This window comes from Scomber japonicus, chromosome 22 (genome assembly GCF_027409825.1).
Source record: "Scomber japonicus isolate fScoJap1 chromosome 22, fScoJap1.pri, whole genome shotgun sequence".
Lineage (NCBI taxonomy): Eukaryota > Metazoa > Chordata > Actinopteri > Scombriformes > Scombridae > Scomber > Scomber japonicus.
The window spans coordinates 20,186,698-20,194,603 of record NC_070599.1 but is presented as its reverse complement, the minus strand read 5'-3'; positions in this window follow the sequence as shown (position 1 = coordinate 20,194,603).

Here is a 7,906-nt window from a genome sequence, read left to right as displayed (position 1 = left end):
CCTCCTTCCTTCCTTCCTCCCTTTATTCCATCTTTCCCTCCTGCCTTCTTTTCTTTCTTTCTTTCCTTCCTTCCTTCCTTGACTCGAGGACAACAGGAGGTTTAAAAGCTCAAATTGAATCAAAACGCTCCATTTAAACTCCTCAATCAGGATTAAAAACTCCTAAACTGATTCAGCTGGTTGCAGAGGGGCAGTTTAAACCTTTTCATAAACCAATCAGAAGTAAAACTGAACTATGAGATAATAAAAACATGGGCTGAAGAGATAATACTGAAGATGAACGTATGAATGTTGCACAGCTGTTCCGATTAAATGCATCGCTGCATGTAAACCACACTGTATTCGATCACATCCCATCTAAACCTGAAATCTTTGAATTTGAATGATTTCCATCAGAGTGAAACACAGTGTGAGTGTAACTGCAGCTTCAGAGTCAGTCCTCGTCTCCAAACGTGTCTAAAAATAACCGTCAGAGCTGCGGCAGACAGACAGACAGAGCCAGCGAGCGTTCCTGTTAAAAGTCTGACTTCTGATTTTAATTGTATTTTTTTTTTTCAGCTTCTCTTCATAGACCCGTACTCAGACGTAGCAGGTGTTTTGGCTCCAGATCAGACGTGTGGGAGTTTAGTGGGATGATTAGCTCAAATTACAGGTGTAATAAATAGAGGATGCTGCTACAGGCAACGTTTTCACCTCCAGTGATGAAGCAAGAAGTGGGGAAGCATTTAAAAAAAAACACATGACAAAGCAATTCTTGCTTTTTTTCAAATTGTTTCTTTGATTAGCTCGATCTCTCCTTTTTAACCCTTGTGTCGTCCTCCCGGGTCAAATTGACCCCATCTCTTTTGACTGTTCCTTCCTTCCTTCTTCCCTCTTTAATTTTTCCTTCCTTCTTCCTCTCCTCCCCTCTTTCTTTGCTACCTCCTCCTTCCTTCCTTCCTCCCTCCTTACTCCTTTCCTTCCTTGCTTCCGTCCTTCCTCCCTCCTTACTCCTTTCTTTCCTTCCTTCTTTCTCTCCTAAATTCCTTCCTCCTTTCCTTCCTCCCTCCCTCCTTACTTTCCTTCCTTCCTCCCTTCTCTCCTAAATTCCTTCCTTCCTCCCTTCTCTCCTAAATTCCTTCCTCTTTTTTTCCATCCTTACTCCTTTCCTCCTCCCTTCCTTCTCTCTTTTCGTCCTTACTCCTTTCCTTCCGTCTGTCCTTCCTTGACCTGAGGACAACAGTAGGGTTAAATGAAAGTATACCTCATTTTTGAGTTAACGCCTGTTGACAAAACTGACCTGAGGACGCAGACTGAAGTCACAGATCACATGACTTTCCTCCATACTGGAAAGAGAGGAAAAAGAAAGGACGGACTAAAGAAATAAAAGAGACCGACCACAGCCAGGTTTGCTAAGGATGCCTTTATTAAAGAGTCAACAACGTGCGCTAGCCGTCCAGTTCTAGAAAAATAACACAGTCATACATTCATCCATGTGGAAATCCAAAAAAAAAGAAAAGAAAAGAAAAGAAAAAGAAAAACAAGGACAGGTTTTTTTATTTTTAAAGCTCAAAATCCCTTTAAGAAGGAGAGAGGGGAAACCTGAATGATGCTGTATATATGTTGTTATATGATATGTGTGTGTGTGTGTGTGTGTGTGTGTGTGTGTGTGTGTGTGTGGAGAAGTTTCTGTGTGATGAGTAGCTGAAGCCCTTTTTCTTTAAGGAACAATCAGTCAGATTTTTTACCACCTTGTAGCAACAAAATGACACTCTTTGATTAGTTATATGCTCTTTTCATGTTTTCAGCACTGTTATGAGCCATGTTAGCTGTATTTAAGACTAGCTGTTAGCATGCTAGGGGGGTGTAGCATAGCTTTGGAGCCTTTGGAGCCAACAGTAGGTGACACTCTTAGCTAATGTGCACCTCCTTAAAAATCTAGCTGAAGCCTCTTTAAGGAACAATAAGTCAAAATAACCATTTATACTCTTTGATTGGTAATATGTTCTTTTCATGTTTTCAGCACTGTTATGAGCCATGTTAGCTGTATTTAAGACTAGCTGTTGGCATGCTAGTCGTAAATACAGCTCTCTCTAAAGCTGGATTCATAGTATTGTATTAGCGGGATGTTAGCCTTGGAGCCTTTGTAGCTAAGCTGTAGGCGATACTCTTAGCTAATGTGCACCTCCTTAAAAATCTAACTACACGTCGGAGCTACAGAAGCTTTGAAGATGCTAACAACTGGTTTAATGCTGGTGGAGATTGTTGAGAATGAAGACAACATGAATCAAGTTAATATGTTTCTTTTTACTCTTACATAACTAGCAACGCAATTCCCATTGCAAGGCTTCTGCTAGCAATGATTAGCGCTCTGGAAACAGTCAAAAAAATAACGTAAATGTGGGTAAACATGAGATACAGTGAAATATAAGTTATCTCGATATAACCATTCAAGCATATCCAGGTCTATGAGTGTTTAACGTTTGTTGGGGACCTTTCTTGCCCAGATGTTGATTTTGTGTCTCTACTACTACTAGTCTGCTGCTCAACGTCTCGTGTTTGATTCAGTTGGAGAATTCATGAAATTAAGAGATAGACATACAGTGCGTTGTCGTTTCACTGCAGCATTTCGTAAAAGAGATGAGAAGTTCTTGATTTTGTGAAGAACATATCAAGGTGAGATGTTTCTGAGACGATGAGCAATATCGATATAAACGCTGATTCAGCTCATGGAAGAAAAAAAGGACAGTAGTAGTAAATCACTTCAGACAGCATTTCCGTCAGAAATTGAGCAAAAAGCTAATTTTAATGAGCTATTGGGCCTCGAATGAGAAAAACTACACATGGTTTTATGTTTACAGCTGTGCGTGTGTGTGTGTATCAACTTGTTCTGATGGATTTAACACACACACACACACACACACACACCTGTGAGATCTATAACAGCGAACAAGGCTGTTGTCCTCAGTTGCCTTGAAGGCAGAATGAGACCACACAGTGACTATTAGTGCTGTGTGTGTGTGAGTGATTTACAATACCGAGATCACACAGGGTTATTAAAGAGGACTGGAGGCTGCAGTCAAACACACAGCTGGTCGGTGGTCTTATGACTGTGTGTGTGTGTGTGTGTGTGTGTGTGTGTGAGTGTGAGAGAGAGAGAGAGAGAGAGAGAGAGAGAGAGAGAGAGAGAGAGAGAGAGAGAGAGAGAGAGAGAGAGAGAGAGCTTCCTTTCATCATCTATTCAACTCTCCTCCTTCCCTTTTATTACCAAAACACTGTCACATGCAGCGTTTAACTATCCACAAGTGTCATGTAGTCAGTTTTTTTTAAAGGGGAGGCACTGGAGGCTTCATCAAATTTGTTTAAGTTGAATTTCGGACCGGGCTTGACCTCCGAGCTATGTGTGATGTCACAAATCGTGCTCGTAGGCTCCTCCTCTTAAAAATCTGGTTATGAATGAGCTCGGAGAAGCTTCACACCTTCAGCAGATGAAAGTTAAAAACAGCCTTTCTACCGTCAAACTCTGCACAGTGAAGCTCAAAGATCCAACTGAGGGAACAAGAAGGAGCACATATGTTTTGAGTGGAGCCAAACTTTAAGTTTTGATGAGTTCGAGGAAACAACATGAGCCATAATTGATTGATCCGGAAGAGTTTATGAGGTTAAGGCGAACAGGATATTGTGTTCAGTCCTTTATTCCTAATGGGGATAAAATATTATAATTTAATCATGCAGCTCTTTGAGACTTTCCAAATGTTAGTGGACCAAATGGATCAAATTCTGAGGAGTCATTTTACTCAGAAAGAAAAAAAAAATGTATTAACTGGAAAAAAGGACCAGTGAGCATCACATGACAAAAACCCGAAAGTTGTAATTACTCAATTTGGCCTCTATATCAAATTAGCTTTGATACTTATACTCTATATTATTGTAAAAGCAGAATAAAGGAGTCCAGTCTAAAATATTTAGGGGGTTGTCATGACGCCTGGGACTATCCTACTAAATCCACCCACCCACACCCACCCATACACACACACACACACACACACACACACACACACACACACACACACACACACACACACACACACACACACACAGTATCGTATACAAGCTTAATCTCAATCAATACCTATCTATCAAGGGCTCAACAGAATTTAATTATAGATTCTGGTTGGATCAATAAGTCCTGGGTCTCTCTCTCTCTCTCTCACTCACACGCACACACACACACACACACACAGTATTACCAATATTCATCTTTCAGAGTGACTTATTATCGGCCCCTTGTGTGTGTTTCTGTGTGTCTTTGTGTTTTAATCAATCAAACTACCATTTAAAAGGATCAATACTCTTCTATCAGCTTCCCCCCAACATTATTTATTTCTACTATTCTAAAACTAAACTTCTAATTTAGCGCGACAATACTAAAAATTATTTGGAGTTTTTTTTTTTTTTTAATTTTAGGGCGGATTTGCCCTTTAAAATTGTTCCCAGACGTCTCTCAAAACATCCCATAGTGTCTTGCCCGCGGTTGTCACGGCAATTGATTTACTGTGATTGATTATCAAACCCTCTGGTTGCGGTGCATGTGTGGCACTGCTACGGCCGTGATTATGGGGTGGTGACACGCAGGCCGGTTGCCACGGTTACCCAGAGAATTCAGTCTCTCTCTCTCTCTGTCTCTTTTCTTTTCTCTCTCCTCTCTAGCTTATCTGCAGTTGCCATCTTCGTGTGTGTGTGTGTGTGTTTTGTAGTTGAAGTGGATGTTTGATACACTGAGGAACAAGAAGCTTTACAAAATGTGGAGGATTTTATGTGTTTTTTGTGAAGTGTTCAAAAGAGAGCACGGGCTGAGAGTTTAGCGGGAGCTTTATCAACCAACGAACAGAGGAGACATGTGGTTGCTAAGGACAACTAAAAGATTAAATAATAGACTAAAAAACACCACAGAGTAAAAACATACCAGTTGCAGTTTTTCAGCAGCATGTTATTATGTGTTAATAAATAATTCATGTCTCAACTTCTCCTAAAACAGTGTTCAGTTCTCCCTATTGTTAAAAACACATTTATATCCAGGCTATAACCACCAGTGGGTAAAATTGACCTATATATGAAATGCATTTATTTATGTTTAAGCATGTTAAGCTGCTAGGCAACAGCATTTATTGAAGTGTGCAATCTGACTGACTTTCTTTGCCACCTGGCCTCCTTTCTTTCATTCACCTTCGTCATCAATCACAATTATCCTCACAAATAGGCAAATATCGTGATCTCTAACCTTAAAGCTCACGGGTGAACCTTTAAATCCACCACTTAAAATGTATCAATGATGCAGATTGGCATTTGATTTCTCTTGAAGGACCAATTTCAAGGAACCGATATCCTTTCAAACCCCAATTTGCTCAGTGTGAGAGCAGTCTATGAGCTAACTGATCAGCCCCATTGATTTATCAGAATTGTGGATGGAGACCTGGAGAAGATAACGAGATCATTTCAATGTTAAATCACATTTTCTACCACATCTAAATAGCTGCGTTAATTAGCTCTTCACTCTTAATTTCTTGTGTTAGAAAACAGATAAAGCTATTTATACATCCAGCAGATACGTAGTGAGATTTGAACTCATTTGGAGGCATTTTTCTGGCCACCTGATGAACATAAGTCCAATATTTACTCTCCTAATATCCTTATTTTAACTATTCTGAGAGTAAAATATCTGGATTTTTAGCTGCTTGATGTCGCACTTTCTTTACGAGTTGGTTTCCAACTTTGTTAACCATTTTAGTGATGGACAAAAAGAAGCGTAAAAGAGATTGATGAGTTAAGTTTGCTTTGTTGGAAACCAAAACAAAAGAGCTGAAAGTTGCTAAAATGTTCGGAGAAGCTGAAGATAGCTGGGTGAAAAAATGATCTGTTTGCTTGTCAATATTGATCAGAGCAGCTATAAGAACAGATGATATCATTCCCTGAAAAACAGTAGCCTATAATCTTTCATGTTGGGTTTGAAACAAAGACAAATATCTTGTTGAAAGCCATGCCCGCCTATCTTCGCTGTCTTTAAACGACCCTGTATGGCTATGAAAACGACGTGAAACTTCTGTGAAAACAGCCTGAACAAGAGTCAAATTACAGGTATGCTGTCCTTTCATTGCTTTTTATTGTGTGGCTATAATTATTGTTACCCATGTCTTTTATTTTATATGTAATTTTGGGCCTCATGTGAGCTGTTATGTCTCTTATTTATTCTTCTATACAGCACTTTGGTCATCTTTGGTTGTTTTAAAGTGCTTAACAAATAATGTTGGATTGGATTTGGCTAGCAGTTTGTTAATGTTTGCTACTATCTTCCAAATCCAAATGACTGTCTTCTGATCTGACACCTAGCTAGTAAGTTAGCTTAGATTTAGCATTAAAACTACTTAGTTAAAGGGGACGTAACATGCTTTTTTGTGATTTTCTTCTGTCATGATGTTGGGTGTGTATGTTAAACATGGTCGAAAGGTCCAAGGCGTGAAGTTAACATATGTAGAAATGCCTTGAATGCTCTGTTTGTGTATTTTTTTCCCACCTTGCCATGCATGTAAATGGCAGTCCGTCCCGTTACCTTTGTTGCTAAGATGGTTGCTAAGGCTTTTCCATGTGTTGCTGTTTGTATCAGATTTCCACTTTAACATTTTACAGATATAGTTGAGAAGTTGGCATTTCAGGTAAGGAACAAAAAGTTGATTGCATAGTTTAAGTAGTCTAAGGAGGTTAAGGAAGCTGGCCAATGAGAACAGAGTGGGCTCATTAGGAGGAGGAGGGGGGCGGGGCTTAAAGAGACAGGAGCTGAAACGGCCAGTTAAGAGCGAGAGGCTGAACTAAGAGGCTCCATGAAGAGCCAGTATGAGATAAATAAGGAGTGCTTTGAGCTGTAAATCATGTAAAAATATTCAAATAGAGCCTCAGATTATTATTGTAGACCTGACAAGGTGCATATATCACCTCCACTTATACATAAGTGTCATCCTCTGTTGTTAGTGGGAAGCAAAATGTCACGAAATTGATTGTTTTTAAAACACAAAAGGAGACGAGCACCATCACTAACCACTTAACTGCACCTCCGCTTCTGCCCTAAGATGCCCCCCCGACAGCATCCGACGCTTTCTGCTTACTAGATGTGACATTATGATTACAGGATGTTGAGTTGGAAGGGGGGGTTATCTGGTAGCCATGGTTACGCTGTGACATTTTGGCATGTTAATTCATCGAAAGGGTTGATGCTTTCTGCCTCCGCGGCTGCCAAGACAGCTGGTGGTGATGTCACAGGGGTGAGTGTGTTATTGTGTGTGTGTGTGTGCTGTCTATGTCGAGGAAGGAAACAGTGAGGAGAGATCTTCTAAAAGGGCAAAACACTTGGCCAGGAGCTACTCATCACACCAGCTGATATGTTGAGTGTGTGTGTGTGTGTGTGTGTGTGTGTGTGTGTGTGTGTGTGTGTGTGTTGCAGGTAACTGTATTTTTTTTTATTTGATCAAACATGCAGAATTTCTCTACTCCACCGCTGACAGTCGTATATTAACCAGAGAGTAAAATTCAGCAGCCTCTGCTCATGCCAACCTTTTGAAGTCGCCACGCTGAGCGACTTCAAGGAAAAAAAAAGAAAGAAAGAAAAAAAAAAAGAAACATGATGAAATTCTGGTGAAATTTCCCTTTTTTTCTCTCTTTAAAATAGATTTTTTCCAGATAGATAGAAAGGCAAACTACTTTCTTCATCTAATCCTTCACTCCTCTACCTCAGTTCCTCCAGAAAACGTCCCGCGTTCCTTCCCTGCTTCTCTTTCTAACCCCATCCCTCCATCATCCCCAATAAAGATCACCGTATATTTTTATTCATCAGGTTAAAGTGTACGTATTAATTAAGGAAGAGCTGAGCGAGAAGCCG